General features: G+C 36.7%; 1 long non-coding RNA gene and 1 pseudogene across 1 annotated transcript; both read left to right on the forward strand.

Annotated features, from left to right (window-relative positions):
- On the forward strand, positions 11376-12086 carry OR4C224P (olfactory receptor family 4 subfamily C member 224, pseudogene; annotated as a pseudogene).
- On the forward strand, positions 16608-22492 carry LOC138921609 (uncharacterized). Its single transcript, XR_011434312.1, has 2 exons — positions 16608-16757; positions 21595-22492. It is a non-coding gene; the product is annotated as an uncharacterized lncRNA (long non-coding RNA).
- Positions 22493-22957: the final 465 nt, after the last annotated feature.

Here is a 22957-nt window from a genome sequence, read left to right on the forward strand (position 1 = left end):
ATAAGGAGGACACATTCAGCCTCTGGATGACATCTGATGTTTTACTGCACGAGTCTAAACAGCTTTGTAGACACATCTGGGCTGGTTCAGAATGATGGTTAAAGATGAGATGCAAAAACTGCCTTGGGGGTTCTGATTGTTTATACCTGATAGGTGTCTATTTTCCTTCTTGAGTAACGGAATCCTGATTTTCCTCTGAGAAAACACAACTGCTTCATTTTTCTGTATATAAGGTTTAGGTGGTGTTATCTCACAAGGTTTGGAATATGAGCCCGTCCGGCTGGTTCGAGCTGAACGTCCCCCCAGCAGTCGTGACTGTGTCAGATACCTAGTGACAGATGAGATGCAGTCATTGTTTTTGTTTGGCCTATTGAGAAAAGTCATTCTTTTGTTCCTAAAAGAGTTTCTGAGAGTGCAGATCTAGAACTCCTTCCCACCATGAGTGGAGAAAGCCAACAAAATGGCAGAGCTAAGAGATAAGCAGGAGAAACCAATTTTTTACAATAAAATTTTACCTGTAGAATTCACCCATGTCCGAATTATTTTACCATATTTTATTTTACTCATTTTCTATTTTTCCTTTTCTACCTTTACTTAAATCATATCACAAATACTTGTACACTTGCTTTCAAGTTAAAAAGCAAATTCACCTGTGATTTTACCCTCAAAATGAGTTTATTTGAGAATAGTCAAAAGAATTGCAATTTGAGATGTGCATGCTATGGGGAACAATATGCAAATGCAGAAGACAAAGGAGGGAGCTGCTTTTATAGAGAAAAAGGGGGAGTAGGGAGGTGCTGTTCTAAAGGAAAGTCCATTGAAGGGAAAGTAACAGTTTACAGTGGCAATGGCTTCTCATTGGCTGAGCTGCAGCATTGCTCATTGGCTGGGCTGTTGCTGTGTGGGGAGAGAAATCTTCCTTCAGTAGTAAAGTTTTACTTTTGTCCAAGATGCAAGCTCACCTCTCCTCCTCTTTGGTGTAATTGACCATGTAAGATAGGATGTGAGTGCTCCCCCTACAGGCCCTCCCAAATCCAATTTAGTTAACGTTTCTTTTATTAACTTCCACACTGCCGACCTTCCCAAGAACCAAAGTATTACCCATAATTAAATCTATTTATGAGTACCTTCCCTATCCTGGCCCTGCCTTTCTCTAAACGTTACTGATATCCTAATATTCTTAGAGGTCAATTTTAGTTTAAAGAAAAATGAATGGAAAGTATACTGAGTTCCTAGCACCCAGGGTCCCCTATTATTAACAAATGCATTAATGTTATACAATTTTTAGTAATCAGTGAACCTACATTGATGCATCATTATCACTCAAAGCCCATAGTTTACATTAGGATTCACTCTCGGTGTTGCACATCCTATGGCTTTTGACAAATATATAACGATATGTACCCACCATTACAGTATTATGTAGAACAGATTCACTGTCCTAAAAATCCTCTATATCCCTTTTAATCAACCCCCTTTCTTCCTCCCTCCCAACCCCTGGCACCACTGATCTTTTTCCCGTATCCATAGTCCACTCTGTCCTAAATATCATACAATTGGAATCATACAGTATGTAGACTTTCAGATTGGCTTATTTCATTTAGAAATACGCATTTAATGCCCCCTCCAGGGTTTTGTGGTTTGATAGTTCATTTCTCTTTATTGCTGAATAATATTCCACTGTATTTGTGTTTCACAGTTTGTTTATCCAGTTGTCTGTTGAAGGATGCAGAGTGTATTTTTTCATAGACCTAAGTTTTCAACTCAATTGGGCAATGCCTAGGAACACATTGCTGGGTCATATGGTAAGTCTACATTCAGCTTTGTAAGAAACGGGCAAACTATCTTCAAAGTGAATGTGTAATTTTGCATTCCCGCTAGCGGTGAATGAGTGTTCCTGTGTCTCCACATCCTCACCAACGTTTGATGAGGCCAGGGTTTTGGATTAGCTGGTCTAGTAAGTTTCTGTGGTATTTCATCACTGTTTTATTTGCAATTCTTGAATGACATATGATGTTGAGAATCTTGTCATATGCTTACCTTTCGTCAGTATATCTTCTTCAGTGAGATGTCTGTTCAGATCCTTTGACCATTTTTTAAAATTGAGTTGCTTGTTTTCTTATTGTTGATCTTAAGTGTTCTTTGCACATTTTGGATATGAGTCCTTTGTCAGATATGTGTTTTGCAAATAATTTATCCCAGTCTTTGGCTCATCTTTTCATTGTCTTAATAGTGTCTTTCACAGAGCAGAAGTTTTTTATTTTAATGAGGTGCAACAACATTTTTTCAATTCCTCATATGAACATAACATTTTTAATAGACTTCATTTTTTAGAAGAATTTTAGCTCACAGCAAATTTGAGTGGAAAATACAGAGAGTTTCTATATACCGTCTTCCCCCATCCCTCACACACACACAGCCTACTCCTCTATCAACACCCTGCACTAGAGAGATCCATGTATTACGATCAATGAAACTGACGCGTCAATGACACACCGTTGTCACCCAAGGTCCTCAGCTTACATTACGGTTCACTTTTAGTGCGGTACAGTCTATGGGTTTTGATCCACATATAATGACACGTACCTACCGTTATAGTATCATATGCAATAATTTTGTTACCAAAAGTTCAGTTTCTGATCCTGATATCTATTTAAATAGTGAGAACAGAGTCTTGGGAGAAAAAATAAAGCCTTCATTTTGCCAGACAGAGGGAGCAAGGCAAAGGGCCATGCCCCAAAATTTGCTTGCTCCCTGTTAAGGAATGGGTAGGGGTTTTTATTTGGGGTTTTAGGTGGGGGAGGGGAGCCGTGGCCTTCTTTGTCAGCATTTTCCTATCAGCCTGTATCTGGGGCTGTTTCCAGTGGAGGAGACATAGCATTTCTCAGATGAGTGTCCTTGGCTGTGTATCTCCATGGTGGAAGGTAGACTCTGATGCCAGGAAGCCCAGGAGGTGGGCCTGGGAAGCTTCAGTTTCTTGCTGTTCTCTGGACATTAGTTTCTCTGTAAAAGAACTTCAAGGTCCGGTGATTCGTCACAACTTTAGTGGGAGCCCAGTGTGAGGCCATCTGGACTTTGATAATTTGTAACTTCTATTTGGCTCTGTAGCTCAGGCGGTCACAGGTTAAAGAAACAAGGATTTACATATGAGTGTAACTAAGGAATCAGGGAACTGGGGACGTGTGCCTTTAGTTCTAACCCATATATTCTGGGTTCACTGTAGGGGAACCAGTATCAGGGCTGATGTTAACAAAGAGCCAGTAACAATTTCACTTCTTTAAAAATCCTCTGTGTTCTGCCTATTTACTCTCCTTCTCCCCACACACTGCCAACTACTGATCTTTTTACTTTCTCCGCATTATCTTTTGCCTTTTCCAGAATGTTATGTAGGTGGAATCATACAGTACGTAGCCTTTTCAGATTGTCTTCTTTCACTTAGTAACATGCATGTAAGATTCCTCCATGTCTTTTCATGACTAGATAGAACATTTCTTTTAAGTGTTGAATAATATTCCATGTGGACAAAGCACAGTTTACCTACTCATTTACCTACCGAAGAACATCTTGGCTGATTCCAAGTTTTGGCAATTATGAGTTAAAGCTACTATAAACACCCATGTGCAGCTTTTTGTGTAGACATAAGTTTTCATCTCCTTTGGGTGAATACCACATTGTGCAATTGTTGGATTCTATAGGAAGAGTATGTTTTGCCTTTTAAAAAATCACCAAAACGTCTTCCTGTGTGGCTGTACCACTTTGCATCCTCATGGACGACGAAGGAGAGCTCCTGTTGCTCTACATCCTTGCTGGCATTTAGTGCTGTCAGTGTTTCGGGTTTGGCTTCTAATAGGTGCATGGTAGTATCTTATTGTCACTTTAACTGCAATTCTTTAATGATGTACCATGTTAATCATCTTTTCATATCTTATTTGTCATCTGTATATCTTCTTTTTTATATTTTAGTACTTTTGTTATTTTTTGAGATAATTCTTTTAAAATTTTTATTTATTTTATAATATTTTTTATTGTAGTAACACAATGTGAGACCTACCCTCTTAATAAACTTTGAAGTACGCAATACATTACTGTTAACTATAGGAACAGCGTTTCACAGCACACCTCTAGAACGTATTCATCTTGCATAATTGAAAAGAAACTCCCTGTTTCTACCTTGCCCCAGCACTGGCAACCACCCTTCCACTGTCTGTTTCTACGAGTTTGACTATTGTATATACCTCATACAGGTGGAATCAGGCAGTATTTGTCCATGGCTGGCTTATTTCACTTGACATAACGTCCTTCTGTCTCATCCAAGTTGTTGCATATGGCAGGATTTTTTTCTTTTTTAAAGACTGAATAATACTCCATTGTATGTGTATATCACATTTTCTTTATAAATTCATTTGTCAATGGACAGGTTGTTTTCATATTTTGGTTCTTGTTAATAATGCCACAATAAACATGAGAGTGTAGATATTTCTTTCTACTGATATCCTGACATCAGTATTTTTTCATAGATAGACCCAGAAATGGAAAACTGAATCATATGATAACTCTATTTTCAATTTTTTGAGGAACCGCCATCCTGTTTTCCTTAGGGGTTACATCATTTTACATTCCCACCAACAGTGTACACGGGTTCCAATTTCTCCACATTTGCACCAAGACTTGTTATCTTTGTTATTTAGATAAATACATCCTAACAGGTGTAAGGTGATATTTCACTGTGGTTTTAATTTGCATATCCCTGATGATTAGTGATGTTGACCATCTGTTTCTATACCAGTTGACAATTTTTATGTCTTCTTTGGAGAAATGTCTATTCAAGTCCATTGCCCATTTATTGAGTTGTTTTCTGTTGGGTTGTAGGACTTTTTGTATATTTTCGATATTAATCCATTATCATATATATGGTTTACAAATAGTTTCTTCTATTCTGCAGGTTGCTTTTTAACCTCTGTTTATTGCTTCCTTTGCTGTGTGTAGTGATGCTGTTTCACTTGTCTAATTTTGTTATTTATTCTTTTGTGTCTTTCTCAGAAATCACTGCCAAGCCTAATGAGGTGAAGTTTTTCACCTATGTTTTCCTCAAGAAGTTTTACAGTGGTTCCACGTCCCACATTAAAGTCTGTAATCAATTTTCAATTGGTTTTGTGTGTGGTCTAAGATAAGGTCCAATTTCTTTCATGTGGTTTGATTATCAAGTTTCTCAATCTATTTGTTGAGACACTGTCCTTTCTCCATTGTGTTTTCTTAGTATTTTTGTCAAAGAGCTGTTTATAGTGTATGCATGGGTACTTCCGGGGCATCTATTCTGTGCCATTGGTAATGTTACTTTTTCCTTTGTGGTTTGGATGTCTTTTATTTCTTTTTATTGCCTAATTGCTATGGCTTGGACTTCTAGTATTGTATTGAGCAGAAGTGGTGAAAGTGGGCATCCTTGTCTTGTTCCTGATCTTAGAAAAAGCTTTCAGTTTTTCACTATTGAGTATGATGTTAGCGTGGGCTTTTATATATGGCATTTATTATGTGAGGTGAGTTCTTTCTACTTGTTAAGAGTTGTTACCATAAAAGTGTGTTGAATTTTGTCAAATGGCTTTTCTGCATCTATTGAGATGATAATCGATTTTTATCCTCCACTCTGTTAATGTGGAGTATCATGCTAACTGATTTGCCTTGTATCCCAGGGACTAGTTTCAGTTGGTCGTGGTGTGTGATCCTTTGATGTGCTGGTGAGTTCAGTTTGCTAATATTTTGTTTAGGATTTTTACAGCTATTTTCATCAGAGATAGAGGGCTATAGTTTTTATTTCTTATGACGTCTTTGCCTTTGGAATCAGGGTAATAGTGCCCACATAAAAAAAGGATTTGGAATTGTTCCCTCTACTTTTGAAAGAGTTTAAGAAGGGCTTGTATTGAATCTTATTTAAGTGTTTGGTGGAACTCATCTGTGAAGCTGTCTGGTCCTGGGCTTTTCTTTGTTGGAAGGTTCTGATTAGTGATTCAATTTCCTGTTTGTTATTGTTTTCTTCTCAATTCAGTTTTAGTAGGATGTATGTTCTAGGAATTTAGCTATTTTTTCTAGGTTATCTATTTTTTAGTGTACAATTGTTCATAATAGTCCCTTACGATCTTTTTTAATTTTTGTAGCATCAGCTGTAATGTTTCCTCTTCTTTTTTAATTTTATCTATTTGATTCCTCTTTATTTTAAAATTTATTATTCTAAGGGTTTGTTGATTTGTTTGTCTTTTCAAAGAACCTACCCTTAGCTTCATCGACTTTTTATATTGTTTTACAACACTCTCATTGGAAAGCGCACTCTGTATTGTTTTAATTCTTTTAACTTCATCAACAAATTTTATGGCCCACCATATCTTCTATCCTGGCATTGTAGGCACTTAAAAAAAAGGTATACTGCTGTTGTCAGATGGAGTGTTCTATAAGTGTGAATTGGTAAATAGTGATGTTGAGTTCTGTATCTTTGCTGATTTTGTCTACTTCCATTAATTTTTAAGAGAGGGGTTTTGATTTTTCTATTTCTGCTTTCAATTCCCTCAGTTTTTGCTTTTCGTGTTTTTCAGTCTACTGTTTGGTGCATACACATCTTCTAGATAGATTGACTCTTTGTCATTACATAGTGTTCCCCTCTGTTTCTGGTAGTTTTCTTTGCTCTGGAATCTACTTCATTTGATATTGATAAAGTCACTCCTAATTTCCTTTTATTAATGTTTCCTTGGTATATGTTTTCCATCCTTCTACCCTATATCAACATACATAGCTATATTTCAAGAGTTTCCTGTAGACAGCATAGAGTTCAGTCATGTTTTTAATCCATTTTGACAATATCTACATTTAGACATTTAAAGTTACATTTATATTAAAGTTACGTGTTATGTGATTATAGATTATTGCATTTAATGCAATTATTATAAAGTTATTTGAGTAACTTTATTTCAATGATGGGACATCCCCTCTGGATATGATTTCATCTCTTGTGCTGAGTGTAATGGCAGCCAGGAACCTAAAATGGACTAGCTCTAGTGGAAAATAATATCAGAGTTGAACCTTGAAATGTTAACCAAACTTAAGAAAAAGGAGAAATATTGAACAGTTGGGGTGCTCAGACCATCCCAGCATCATTACCAATGCTCTCTCTGCCCCTGGCTCATTTGCAAACATCTGATAATGGCTTACTGAGACTTCACCTCTTGAATCCCTATTTGCTGTCTTACTCTCTTGGGCAAAACTTTCTCTTTTAGTTAACTCTTTTTCTTGTCTTTCTCCCTTGGAATTCATCATTTGGTCTATCTTTACCTTTCCAGTTATATTTGCTTGGCCCCTAGGCAACAAGTCCCCTTAGTGGCACAGGCTATAATAAAGGGAGGGCTGGTTCCTTATCTGGGAACATGACTTCTTTTTCTAATTGTTTCACATCTGTAGAGACCAGGTTTGCCATCCTTGGCTCCCAAGTTTCAGCCTGGGTCAAAGGGCAAGGTATACCTTGGTCATTCTGAGTAACATATTAGAGATTTATTGGGTTGGATGTGGAGAAGTATGAAAAAGTCATTGTTAATATCTACTGACCTCAGGCTCTGTTCAATATAATTAACTGAATGGGGTATTGCCATCTAAATAATTATAGATGTGGAAAAAAATCTCTTTTCACAAAGATGGTCAGTAAAGTGAAAAATAGAATCCAACATAAAATTCAAGCAGTAAAAGAATGGCTAAAATACTGTTGTGCTCTGAAAGAGGAAATGTTATATGTCTATTAAAAATAATACTCTATGAAAAGTGCATAATAATTTGGGATAATGACAGTATTATGATATTAAAGTGAAAAATAAACAGAATAGATGATTGTTCCCATAAAAGGATAATTAGAATGTAAAAATGTAATAAGAAATTACTGAAAGAAAACACAATAAAAAAGCCACTTTTTCTGTCCAAAGAAAAACAAAACAAAACTGAAAACAAAATGGCTAGCACCATTAGATGCTCAAGACAATTTATTTTCCCCTACATATTGTTATAAAATTTTTCAAACATTTAACATCTGCAAATGAATACACCTGTGTAAGCTGGGACTTATTAAGATCTAGAAATTTTTCTTTACCCCAGAAATTTTCCTCATGCTGCTTCCTGGACAATTGTCATTCCCTCACCCCACATAGGTACCTGCTATTTTGTTTTACTTTTCCATCACAGATTACTTTTGCCTGTTTTAGATCTTAATATAAATGAAATCATAAAAACATACCCTTTTAAGTAAGACTTCATCTCAGCCAAATACTTTTGCAATTCTTCAATGATATTGTGTGTATCAGTAATTCATTCCTTTTTATTGGTAAGGAAGAGTTAATTATATGTTTATATACCACAGTTTATCCTTCTTTTTATTAATGTGCACTTGGGTTATTTCAAATTCTTGGCTATTATGTACAAAGCTGCTGTGAACACTATGGCACAAGGCTTTTGAGAACATATTGTATATCCTGGAAAAATAGCTAAGGATGGAATTGTTGGGATGTATGCTAAGTGTATGTTTAATTTATGATAACCATCTACAACATTATCCAAAGTGGATGTACCATTTTACCTTCCTGTAAACAATTAAAACTGTATCCATAAGCAGACTTTTACTCATCATATACTGCTACTCACCTGGTGCAAACTACCATAATCTCTTTTCTATATTGTTACAGTATCTTCTTACTAATATCCCTGTTTCCACTTGTAGTGCTCAATAAAGCATTCAGACTTATCCTATTAAACCATAAGTTATACCATGCCACAAGTACTGAAATGTCTTCCCATTTCACTCTAGATAAAATCCCACAAGTCCTATACAATGACCTTTCCCATTATATTCCTGGTGTCATCTTCTAGTATTCTCTCCCTTATTCCCTTTCTCCAGCCACACTGGGCTGTTTGATTTTCTTCATCTACAATAAGCATATCCTATTTGTCCTTGCTGTTCAATATATCTGGAACTCTCTCCCTACTGGTAGATTTAAGAATTGTTCATATGGGTCAGAGTCTCCCACCCTTGATGCTATTGATATTTGCCGTAAGATAATTCATTGTTATAAGCATTTGTCCTGTGTATTATGGGCTCTTCAACAGCATCTCTGATCTCTACCCACCACATGCTAGTGGTGGTGCCCATCCCCGACTCCCATGGTTTGACAATGGATCTAAACTTTGCCAACTGTATTTGGTGGGGCAAAATTTCCCCCGGTTGAGAAGCACTAATTTTGTTCTTATTTGAAAAAGTCAAATAATTGAATGGACCTCCCTTGACCAGCCTATCCTAAATAGCACATATCTTCACCCCTAGCTCTGCCTCCATCACACTCTTCGATTACCTTGCTTTATGCTAATTCATGGCTCTTTTTAAATCCCTGGCATATTAAATATACATCTAGTTTTTCATTATCCATCTTCACTATACCACATAGTAAACTCCCTGGGACCATGAATATTGTTTTTTCTTCACTACGATATTTTCAACTTCTAGAATAATTCATCGCAATGAGAAGGTGGTAGTATATTCCTGTTTCACCTTCCTTTTCTATAATTTTTTTTCTGATAAATTTAAAACTTAGTTTTATGCCCTAAACTTCTTCAGCCAGTTTTAGCTGCAAAATCTTGCCCTAGGCTCTGAAAGCGTAGGCTTTACCTTTACTTCCTTTCGGAATATAAGATGAATTCAGATAGGATACGTTTGTAGTAAAAATCCAAACTCTTTTTGTTATTATGGGAGACTTAAAGCATTTAAAAAATTATATCCTATTCTGTGTTTATTAACTTTAAAATGTAGTGAATGTGGTATGTTAAAAAAAGAAATAAAAGAATAAGAGAAAAACTCTTTTTAGATATGTAAATATAAAGTGTTAATGACTATCCTGTGGAATATAGATAACAAAAGTCTGTCAATCCAAATTCTTCATGATCTGTAACAGCATTAAAACGAAAGCATGTAAATTTAAAATAATACTTCTCAATTTAAAAAAATAATAATATGACCCACAGAAAATATAAAATTGTGTATTCATTAATGATATTTGTATTGCATACTAGGGTAAATTCTAGGGGATGTGAGGGTATCAATATGTGGCTTAATAAAATATGTACTCATATAATTAATTGTATAAAAATTCAAATAAAATATTTTAAACATGGGAATGAATAGTTGAGCTTTCTCTTGCAAATATGACTTTTAAAATAGACTATTCTTAGGTCAGTTTTAGGTTTAAAGTAAATTATGCAAAAAAAATACAAAGAATTCCCACATACTCACAGTTTCCCAGTTTCTGATATCTTCGGTTAGTGTGGTACATTTGTTACAACTGATGAACCAATATTGACACATTTTTACTACAGTCTTTAATTTCGTTTGGGCTTACTCTTCGTGTTGTATAGTTTTGTGGGTTTTGACCTGTGCACTGTGTTACGTGTCCACCGTTAGAGTATGAAACAGAATAACTTCCCTTCCCTAAAATTGCCCCGTGCTCCACTATTCACCCTGTCCCTCCTCCCTCAGAGTCCCTGGCAACCACCAATTTTTGGGGTTTTTTTTTTGCCATTTCCACAGGGTTTTTTCAGAAAAGGAAATTCATAATTCATAGTTGTGATATAAATATTTCTGTTTCAAGGCCTACATGTCTTCCTCTGGCCTATTTCATTCATTGTTCTCATCTAATTTAGGAGCACAAAGTAGATTTTATTAAAGATCCTATTCTGAGTATAGACCTAACAGTGAAAACCTGCCTAAGATCGAAGACCTCCCTCGAAGGATGAATTTCCTCTCCATATTTTGTCGCTTTTCTAGAAGGCTCTCGGCAAACACATGTTAAGAATTTGGAGTAAACGCCTGACCTTTGGAAGGGAGGTCCCTTATTACACGAAGTTTCTACAGTTATTTGAATCTGGTGCTAATTAGAAAGAACAGCTAATTTGGAGGTCCACAATCAGATGTGATGAGACAGAATTGTCTAATAAATGAAAGTATTTGGAAGACTTAAAAGTTACCAGGTTGTGTAACATGCATCTAGGGTGAGGGTATCCAGAAGCAGAAATGCCAGAAGGTGGAGAAGGCAGGTTACACACCAGATGAAATCCACAGTGATGCCAGGCAGGCAAGAGAGACAGAGACACCACAGGAAACCACATCTAAGGCAATGGGCCGAAAACCTCTTTATACTCGATGGCGTCTCTTCTTCTACGTAAAATACGTAAAATTGGCACAACAATAACCAGTGTGTGTTCACGTGACAGAATCCTGAAGGAACTAGCTCTCGTACCCTGAGATAGTATTATATGAACTCCACAATAAGAAGATAATGTTTTTTAGGGACTTCTAGGTCAATTCAGACCATAAAGAAAATTTGAAACTTCCACTCATCTTTTTTCATCTGAGATCAACTTCTGCTCCATAGCTTCCTCATGGTGTTTTTAGCTTATGCATTATAAATCAGAAGGTTGAACAAAGGTGTAAATTGTGTAATTTACAATTTGGAATTGTGTAATTACAATTACAAAAAACCAATTGTGTAAAACACAGCTATCATCTTGTTCGTGAAGAAGGTGGTTGCAGGGTATGTGCATATAAATATGCAAGGACCAAAGAACAAGATGACTATGATGCTGTGGGAGATGCAGGTAGAGTGCTCCTTTCAGCACTGTGGTTTCTCAGAGAATGCAAGATGATAACATAGGAGAACATCAGCATGACAAAACTCACTGTACAAATGGCCCCACTGTTGGACACTGAGTGGATCAACCACGTAGGTGTCTGTACACACAAGTTTCAACAAAGGCTGCAAGACGCAGAAATAGTGATCAATCATATTGGGACCACAAAAAGGTAAACTCAAGGCCAGAAAAATCTGACCTGAAGAACACACACAGGACCCCACCAAGGCCATAGCCACCAACACACCACAGACCCTGTGGCTCATGATGATCATGTCATGCAGAGGCTGACAGATGGCTACATATTGGTCAACAGCCATGAGGATTAGGATGAAGATGTTGTGGGGGACTGGCATTGGCCACCCCAAGATATGTCTCTTTTGCATGAGGATTATTTGGGGCTGGTTTCTTTTAATAAACTGCAGACAGGAAGGAGGTTCTGAGGAGTGGAACTTGCTTGCCCTTTGTTAGGAGACATTTACATTGTAAAGGAAATCTCCATCTGTAAACCTGTCTCCCTCTCTGTACCAGGAAGGGGGGGGGGGGTGACCATATTTCTAGAAACTCTTAATCAATGCCAAAGGCAAGGACTTAAATCTGCATTTGTTTACTGTACTTGTGTGGAATCTCCCGTGATCGACTGCCCCTCCACCCCCAACATCCTCCTTTGTTGTTAGCTGAAGATGATATTTAAGGTGGGGGCTTCAGCCATTTTGGGGAGTTGCTCAGCTTGCCTGAGCCTCTCCCATGTATACATGTTATAAAGCTTTGTTTAATTTTCTCCTGCTATTCTGTCTCACGTGAATTTAATTCATTCTCCGGCCAGACAAACCCAGAGAGGGTAGAGGAAATGTCTTCCTTCCATACAATGTCGAGGCTACCAAGATAATGCAAGGAAAAGACTTGGATCATGCACTCACTGAAAGAGATACTGGTCTTCTTCAAAAGGACATCCATAATCTTTCTAGGGGCCATGGAAATAGAGAAGCAGATATCAGATAAGGATAAGTAGAAAAGGAAGAAGCACATTGGACTTCCAAGTGCCTGGCTGGTCTTGATAGTAGCAATAATCATCAAGTTACCCAAAAAGGTCCTGAATAGCATATCAAGGAGTGGCAAACACTATTTTCTTCCTAACAGGATCTTAGGTCACCCCAAGAGGAATAAACACAGTCACATTATTGTTCAGCTGCATGATCTCATGAATGAGGAGAAGGGATAAGTGTGAAATGGACTTTCTGAAAAAATAAAGGAATTTATGGGGTGCTATGAGATAGTATGGAATATTTTAAGCAAATTAATTCATGGTACTATGTGAGATTATGGAAAAGTTTAAGAAAAATTAAATATTCTTCATCAGGTACATTCTAACTGTGATTTTTTAGTGTCACTTCAGTGCTTCGTTCCTCAGTTGTTAATGACCAGATTATTGGGCACACTGTGACTCATTTGGTACATTGAGTTCAGTTAAGATTTTGAATGCAGTACTTTCCTACAGCACTCTTCAAATAAAACCCTTTGTTAGATATGACATTATTCTGCTTAATTTTGTCAATTCAATAAATATAAAACTGAGATAGTTCCTATTTTATTATTTCCTTCAGGTTTTTCATTTTAATAAATCTTGGAAGCCAAGTTTTACATGGTGTATCACTTTGCCTGTAGGATATACATGACTGCCCTTGTAGGGTCATGAATAATTATAAACAACTCACACACCACTCTTAAGATAAAGGATTATTCTTTATACATTCATTTATGTATCATGTATTGTTATACACATTTATATAAATGTGTATTATTTAGAAATACATGGTGTTCTCCACTTATCAGCACATTCCCCCCCTCCAGATATTCCAGCTTAAAAAGAAGGAACAGGACACACTTATGGCCTTTAAATAATCTGCTGAAAACTTCAAGCCTGATTGTGATACTAGTTCTTAAGAAACACTAATGAACAGAAATGAATGTTCTTTGATAGTAGTAAAATATCTCAATATCCCCATTTCTATTTGTCTTTCCTCAGTCTCTGAAAAGCACTCCTTAGAGCAGTCAGAGCTCCTGAAGTGACATTTCTACATTAAGGGGGGACATTACTTAATAGTTTGTTTTCAAATTTGTTTTTAGCTAAAGCGTTATAGTTCCAGAGTGGCTGTATGTTGGGGTGTCACCAGGCACACAGTGTAGGACCAGATTGTGATTGCAATCCCCCAAACCCCACATTCACAGGAGAGAGCAGAGAAGCAGAAGTGGGAAGAGATGCATTTTAGAAAGGGGCTTAATAGATAGTAACTGACTTCTTTATTTTTTTCTGTGTTAGCAAAGTCAATGATTACTGAATGCTGAAATGTCACTTCTTTCAATGAAGATTTCTTTTTTTCAAATTTGAAAAGAAATATTATCATGAACATTTCCAGGAAAAAACCTTTCTCTAGACATTTCTTGCAAGTTGATGTTGGAAGAGACACCACATTCAAGTAAAAATATAATCTGGAAGTCTCACTTGTCCTATTTTCTCCCTCCCCAATCTCACCCGTACCTCCAATACGTTGTCTTGCAAGTTGTGAGCTGACCAAAGCCCAGACTATGATAGGCTAACGAGGCACAAATTACCCTTTTATTTTTTCTCCTTTTTAGTAAATTTTCTCCTAAATAGACTTGAAATTTCTCTCATCTTTCTCCAAACCAAAACCAACTCTAGCAAAATGTCGGAGAAGGTTATTCACTTTTGAGTGGCAGGGATAAAAAAAGTCTCTTTGGACTTTGTGATCTTGGACAAAGATCTGAAACTACAAGAGAAGTGAGTCTTGGCACCTTAATCATTACAATGAGCTTATTATTTCCTTTATTCACTTAAATGAGTGCTGTATCATATGATATCAGCATTTGAAAATATGAGGCATTGGAAGCAAGACGCTGCGAAAGTCTCTGTCACTCTGTTTAGTCAATGATTTTGGCCACTCCCTTGAGAGTGCATTTTTTTAGTTTGTATATCATCAATTCTATTAGCCTGTCCATTTGTAGGACAAGCATTTATTTTTTACATTTGGACATTTATTTTTACTTAAAATAAATTTATTACTTAATTCATATTTTACTTAATTTATATTTTTTTACTTAATTTACTTAATATTTTACTTAAAATAAATTAAAATAAATAAATTTTACTTAAAATAAATTTAAAAATTGGGGCCTGCCCTGTGGCTGAGTGGTTAATTTCCCGTGTTCTGCTTCAGCAGCCCAGGGTTTCACCGGCTCGTATCCTGGGTGTAGACATGGCACCGCTGGTCAGGCCGTGCTGAAGCAGCACCCCACATGCCACAGCTAGAAGGACTCACAACTAAAAATACACAACTATGTAATGGGGGTGCTTTGGGGAGAGAAAGGAAAAAAATAAAATCTTTAAAAAAAATTAAATAAATTTACCTTTATTTTTACTTAAAAAGTGAAGAGTATCAAATAATTTAGTTAACATTCATTCATCAAATATTTAATTAATATTTAATCAATAGTTTTATGATGACATTAAGAGTCAACAGCTCAATCTGGAACCATAAAGCTAAATTCTATCCATTCATGGTCAAAACAATCCAGACTAATTTAGTCATATATCTATTCACTTCTTCCAAAAACATTCTCTGTGGCCTTAAGTACATTTCAAGGATTCTCTTTCTATGTTAAACAAAGGGATTTTTAATTTATCTTGTAATCTCTAATATCCCATGATCTAGAAAAGGGAAAATATAGTTCTCAAGTCAACAAGTATTTATTGAAGTCTGTGTACAAACAGGATATGTTCACAATGCAATGGGAGCGTACAAAGACTAGTAAATATATCAGGTGAATCTCTGTAACGGAAGTAATGTAGTAGCTAGGATTAAAAATAAACAGTTGTAGAGCATCAACTCCTCTTGTCCTCTCCTCTCCTGTAATGCCTTTCCGTTTCTAGCTGCGTTAACCTGCTGTGAGCTTTAGGACCAAGCTGCTGAGAAACATCCTCTAGAAGGCTTTCAGTGATTGCCTGTTAGAAGGGAAACTCATTCTCCCGATCTCTAAAGGCTTTCTCTATAGCTTTTCTTATAATATTAGATATCATTGCTTATAACACAAGAATGAGTGTGCTTATTTTAGCTTCCTTCCTGGAATTAGAATATTGGAGAACTACATGTTTTCAGGATTTTATTTTCCACAGTTCCGACTCAATGCCTTGTACTTTGGAGGTGCTCAGTAAGAGCTTTTAAATTGAATATTCTCTACTACCCCTTAAAATGTGATAATATGTATCTCATTGTTGTTGTGCTATATGGATTACAAAACACATCCACAACACAAATTTACTGGGACCTTCTGTCTATTGTGCATGGTAGAGAGACAAATATGCTTCCAATTTATAACACCAGAAAAAAAGAAAAGAAAACTGAGATCAATTTTAAATGACTTTTGAATAGTGTACAACCCGGAGTAGAAGACGTTGTACTCAGAACAGCACCACACGGCATGTAAGACATTGACATTGTGACACCCATAAAAATAATCATTTTAAAACATTTTTTCTTTTTGGAAGATTAGCCCTGAGCTAACATCTGCCACCAATCCTCCTCTTTTTGCTGAGGAAGACTGGCCCGGAGCTAACATCCGTGCCCATCTTCCTCTACTTTATATGTGGGACGCCTACCACAGCATGTCTTGACAAGTGGTGCTTAGGTCCGCACCCGGGATCTGAACTGGTAAACCCAGGGCTGCCGAAACAGAATGTGTGAACTTAACTGCTGTGCTACTGGGCCGGCCCCTTAAAACATTTTTTTTCATGACTCTTAGGCCCTTAGGGATACAAAAAGAGACATTTTTTCATATCCTCCTAATATTGATCCGTGTTTTCATGTATGACATGTGTATGACCACATGTCCAGTTTTTTTCCAAAGGAGTGTTAACACTTTTCATCAGATTCTCAATGGAATCGGACACAAAAACAAGTTACAATGATCCAGAGACAAAACAGCATCAGTAACACAGCACATCTTCCAGTGATTGCTGTACTCATCTCAACTCTTCAGATAAGGTAAGACAACTTTAAAATGGCTAAATTTGTCAAAACCATAATAAGAGAATGTGTTGGTTTGAGAATAGATGGGTAACAAAGATGTAGTGACAGAAAATCAGAGAGGAAAATATGGAGAGATGAGGGTGGAACACAGTTAGGCGGCTCCTGCTCTGTGTCTGTGTTTAATGCAGATGCCACAGAGGGAAGGTTGCTTCCCTGAGGCAGTGTGTCTCTTCAGCCACCCGCCCCTCCCTGATCAGGTTACGTTGGACTTCTATCTTTGGGAGAATCCCTACACTCACTTTACATCTACACAGAATTTGCCCTCATCTGTGGGAATGTTACCAACTTGTCCTGGGATTCTTTACCTCTCAAAAGACCAAATAAACGGATAACATAATCTATGCTCCCTAAACTCCTCACTCTTCATAACTAAATCCAGTGAGTCCTGCTTATCTGTTCAGGAGATGCCCTGGGAAACAGTTTCACCTGAGAACCAAAGAGTCATCATGAAACTCAACACCCTTTACTCACGTTTCCTATATCAGGTTGCCCCAAATCACATGAAATTAATACTTACTTATTCCTCTTTCCAAATCTTACTAAAGAGAACAGAAACATTGTGGAGGAGCAAGGTAGAGAAGACCACGTGTGGAAGAACATTTGGTGGGGACAAATACTGATGAAAAAGGAAATTTTTACCCAAAATATTTCAGGAACTCCCCTCCCACATGTTGGCATGTTAGCTTTCAGTTTTTAGCCGCCTCATTGTCATGTTTCCTATGAGCTTCTCTGAGAAGCAGTTACTCTACTTTTAAATTAAATCTCAGAAGTGCATCAAATACAAATTATACCCTCATGCTATCATTTTGGAAGCATCCAGGGAGTAATAATTTTATACCTGACGTAAAGACTCTACTCAAAGCTGTCTCTTGGAGACGGAAAGGTGGCATTCTCCAGGACTTACATGAAGGTCACTTCCCCGTTACCCTTTTCTGTAATTTCTAACCAGGCAGAATCGTTTCTTTCTAGAACCCATAGCTCTTAGTGAGGATTTACCTTGTACACTACCTTACACTCAAATCATTCGTGAACTTTTCTACACTCCAGAGACTGTAATAAACTTTGACACATGAAATACATTCCTCTATCCCCACTCTGCAGTGACGGCTTTTCACAGACCTGGTGCTCGTAAAAGATTTATTGAACTCAAAAGACCATTCTCACCAACACTTATATTTATTCTGTTTAGTTCCTATATTAATAGTAAATCTCAACAAACTTTGGATTGTTCTTTTTTTTCCTGTTTCTTTCTCAGAGTATGTGAAAACAGCATAGTCAAAAAAATTATTTTGGATTGTTTTGTAATGACGCCTCTCTGTGTAAAAAGATGGAAATATTTGTCACTTACCTGTTAGAAGACTCTCTGAATTAACGTCAAATCTGACCATCCTTTTTTCACAGCAGCCTTCTCACAGAGTACTGAAAAAAGTGTTCTTGTCTGCATTCCAGGGGTAATATTTTAAGAAATAATGACACAAGTTATTAGCATCTTAGAGAGCATTACTCCTGAAAGTTTCCCCCTCTTTCCTAGTCACAAACACCTCAGATGGAATAAACTTAACTTTTGATTTGTCTATTCAACCTATCAGAAGAGTAAGTTAATCTTCCTTATGCTCATTAACCACATAAAAACGAGGATTCAGAGTTGCTAGGTGCTTCAGACTGACAAATGGTGCCAGGGAAAAAGAAGAATAAAACAAATAAATGGTGGACAAGGTGGTAAAGAAGAGAAAGAACAAAGATAGTGTCATTCAGAAAAGAAAATAAGTCACCCAGAAACAGCTCTGCTTCCAACCAGAGCCCGAAGTTGCCCCTCCCTGCATTTCTCATTAGAAACCTTGCAGGACAGAAGGGCGAGAGATGGTACATTCAAACCGCTAAATGAAAGACAAGCCAACCAAGAATTCAATACCCAGAAAAAAGTGTCTTTTAAAAATAAAGATGATATAAAGACATTTCCACATAAACAAAAGCTGACTGAGTTCATCACCACCAGACCTGCCTCACAACCAGCACTAGGGCTCCTTCAAGTTGAAAGGAGAGGACAATAAATAATAACGTGAGCACGTATGAAAGTATAAAACTTATTTCGTGGAGCTATATATGAAGACAAATATGGAATACTGCTTTAACGGCAGTATGTAAATCTCTCTTAATTTTAGTGTAAACAGTAAAAGAAAAAAGTTTTAAGAATAACTCCAGCTACAAAAGGTGTTTAATAGAGACACAGGATAAATAGAAACTGTGACGTCAATAACATAAAGTTATTATAAAGTGTGAGAGGAGAAGTAAAAGTGTGGATATGATTGATGTTAAGACGTTGTCATTAAAATACACCATTACAATCAGACGCTTTATGTAAGTCTCATAGTAACCATACAGAAAAATACTTATAGGTGATACAGAAGAGAAAAATGGAAAGGAATCAAAGAATATGACTTCAAAAAATCAAGAAAATACAGAGGAAAACTGCAAGAGAAGAATGGAGTAACCAAAGAAATACAAGACAGAAAATAAATAACAAAATGATAATATTGTCATTCCCTATCAATAATTATTTTAAATGTATTTGTATTAAAATTTCCAGTCAGAAGATGTAAAGCAGCTGAATGGATTAAAGAAAAAACGAAGCAAAGCTCTGCTATATTCCATCATAAGAAAACCAACTTCAGATTTAAGGACATGAATAATCTGAAAGTGAAGGCACAGAAAAAGATATCCAATGCTAATTATAAAAAGCAAGGAGCAGGTGTGGCTATACTTACATCAGAAAAAATTGTCTTTAAATAAAAATTGGTTATAGGAGACAAAGGATATTACATAATGATAAAAGGATCAATTCATTAAGAGAACATTAACAATTATAAATATATATGCTCCCAACATCAGAACACGTAAATATATAAAGTAAATATTAACATAACTGAAGGGAGAAATAGGGAGCAATGTAATAATAGTAGGACACTTCAATACTCCCATTTCAATACAGGATAGAACATCCAGGCAGAAAATCAATAAGGAAACAGCTGATTTAAACAACACAATAGATTAAATAGACCTAACAGATATATACAGAGCTTTTTATCCAATGGTAGTGGAATACACATTAACTAAATAAACCCCCAAAAATGTAGAAGAAAGGAAGTAGTAAAGATTAGAGCAGAAATAAACGAAATAAGGGAAAGAAAAATCAGTGAAAATAAGATTTAGCTTTTTAAAAAGATAAGCAACATCCGTAAAACCTTACACAGAATAAGAATTTTAAAAAAAGATTCAAATAAATAAAATCAGAAATGAAGGAGGAGACAGCTCAATGGATGACACAAATATAAGGGATCACAAAGGGCTATTATAAACAATTATATGCCAACACATTTGATAACTTAGAAGAAATGGATAAATTCCTAGAAACATACAACCTACCAAGATTGAATCAATAAAAAACGTAAAGCCTGAACAGAGCAATAACAAACAAGAAGACTGAATCAAAAATTTTCTTACACAGAAAGGTCCAGGACCAGATGGCTTCATGGATGAATTCCACCAAATATTCAAATAGGTACTAACAGTTTTTAATCTCTTCTGAAAAGCAGAAGAAAAGGGAATACTTCCAAATTCTTTTTTTTTTTTTTGAGACTACCATCGCCCTGATTCCAAAACCAAAGACAACACAAGAAAAGAAAACTATATGCCAATTTCCCTGATGAACGTTGATACAAAAATCCTCTACAAAATACTAGCAAACAGAATTCAATAGCACAGTAGTAGAATCATTCATCACAACCGTTTGAGACTTATACCTGGGATGCAAGGATGGTTTGACATGTAAAAATCAATAAATGTCATACACTACATTAACAGAATGAAAGACGAAAGTCATGTGATTGTTTCAATAGATGTAGAAAAAGCCTTTGACAAAATTCAGCACCTTTTTGTGATAAAAACCCTCAACAAAATAGGTATAGGTGGCACAGAATTGAACAAAATAAACTTTTATATAAAAAATCAGCCAACATTTTGGGAGAGACAGTGGTGAAATATCCGACATCTCAGAATGACAGATTGCTCAGGAAATAATACACGTGCAGGTGGAGTCTGGGGTCCATCTTGACCAGTAGGATCATCCCTATGTTGGCAATCACAGTGATGCCATAAGCCAGGAGGAAGAGCACAGAGTCCCTGTTGTACATCTTCTCTGTCAGAGAGTCCAGGAGGATGAAGTCAGTAAACACAGTGCAGTTCTCAACAGCCGTTGGTCAGGTCTGGAAATCTCTGGTTAAGAAGAAAATGGAAGTGGACGGTAACATGATCTTACTACAGTTAAAATGCTGGTATTCTCTATTTTTCACTAATTAGAAAAGGAGACAAAGAATGCTAGGACTGCTAGGACTAGAGGGAAATGGACTCTCCTGAAAATATTTCCAAATTAATGTAAATTGTTACAGTGATAATGATAATAACATTGCCTACGTTTGCACAGCACTGTAGAGAGTTTGTAGGACACTTTCATCAAAACTAAATCATGCTATTTCCACACCCACCTAAGTAGTATTTATGATTGTTTTTGCTACTTCTATCTTATAGATTAAGAAATTGATGTCATCAGAGTTGAGGCAATCGTTCTTACAATTAATTTGTCCAGACAACCCACATCTTATGAGAAGACTGTTTTTGTTTTCAGTGTTGTAGGAATGTTGTTATAGCCTGTAATAGAGAGGCATAGCTGAGTGAGAGATGAAGGTAATGAATATATTTCTTTGTTTTTCCCTCGACATCCAAAATTGTGGAGCAGCAGAGCTACGGCACTTTCCTGGAGAGAACACGCCTCCACTTCCCTCTTGACCCCTCAGGTCCTATCCAGCCTCAGTATACAAGGGACGGATATAGTTTGTGATCCAGGACCCACCGGAGCCGGCAGGGGGGTGGCTGCTGGAGAAGAGGGTGGAAGGGCCTCCGTGAGGGCTGCACTGCAGTGTACGGGCAGGAATGTGCCGGGGCCGACATGCTGCCCTCTGACGGCTGCTGTGGCTCAGGGGAGATTAGAAGAATGTCTGGGACCTCGTCGTAGGGACGTTGGTAGCACAGATGACAGACAGGCAAGAAAGGCAGTATTGCTTCCTGCGTGAGTCCTCCTGCCCTAATCAACTGGAATCCTCATCATCTGTTCACCAGCAGCTCAGATGTGTGAGACGTGGTGAGAGTCCTCACGTGTCCACAGTCCAACGACATCAAAGAGCTCCATGTCCGAACTGCGCCCATCCCAATCCCTAGAAATTGAAGTACTATTTTATTGTTTTCTTTGATGCCTATTTCTCTTGAACATCTCTGAAATCTGCGTTCTGGTTTAAATGAGTTGGTAGTTCTTGGGAAGCCATTTGAATTCCACGTCCTAGTTATGTTTTACCCAACCAATTATGTTACGTGTAGTGTCACACATGATCGCCTCTGTTCTGTGAGAATGTAAGAAAAGTGGAGATGAAGGTAGATGAAAGATGGAAAAAGAACATCTGAATAATGATCTAGTGATCAATATACAGTTCTCCAAAAACTTGGTCTGAACTCACTTAATTTCTGTCCCTGTAGATGCATCACTAAAAAGAATGCTTTCCTTTAAAAATGAAAATATTAAAAAAAGTATATAAAAGTACAGAAAGAGATTTAAAACAATAAAAAATGTACAACCACCTCTATGATCCATACTTGCACTTTATTGTCTTCCCTGCTAACTACATAAAAGTATTTAAGATAAATAAATTGATAAAAGTAATTAAAATAATTCTTGTATAATATTTCATACCTTCCTCTGGTTTTCTAACATGCTTTCAGTGGAAAAAGCATAAAAGAACTAAAGAAATCTAAAATATAAATCAGAAAAACAACAGAAAATATTAGTATCTGACCCAGAACTCCGACTCCTTGTTGCACGAGTTCTGTCTGCAGGAGGATCCAGCGTTGTCTCCTGACGGACCTGGATTGCATAACCATCTCTGTGTCTGGTCCCCGGTTGTTGAACACTTGGGCCCTCATGAATAAGTGACATGTAATAATGTGGTTTGTCATCTGATATTTCATACAGGTAGAGTGATTGAGAAAGAAATACAGATCTTTCAAAAAAATGTTTCTTTTGTCTCTCTCTACCTTACTGTCCAATGCTA

Source organism: Equus caballus, chromosome 30, assembly GCF_041296265.1.
Source record: "Equus caballus isolate H_3958 breed thoroughbred chromosome 30, TB-T2T, whole genome shotgun sequence".
Lineage (NCBI taxonomy): Eukaryota > Metazoa > Chordata > Mammalia > Perissodactyla > Equidae > Equus > Equus caballus.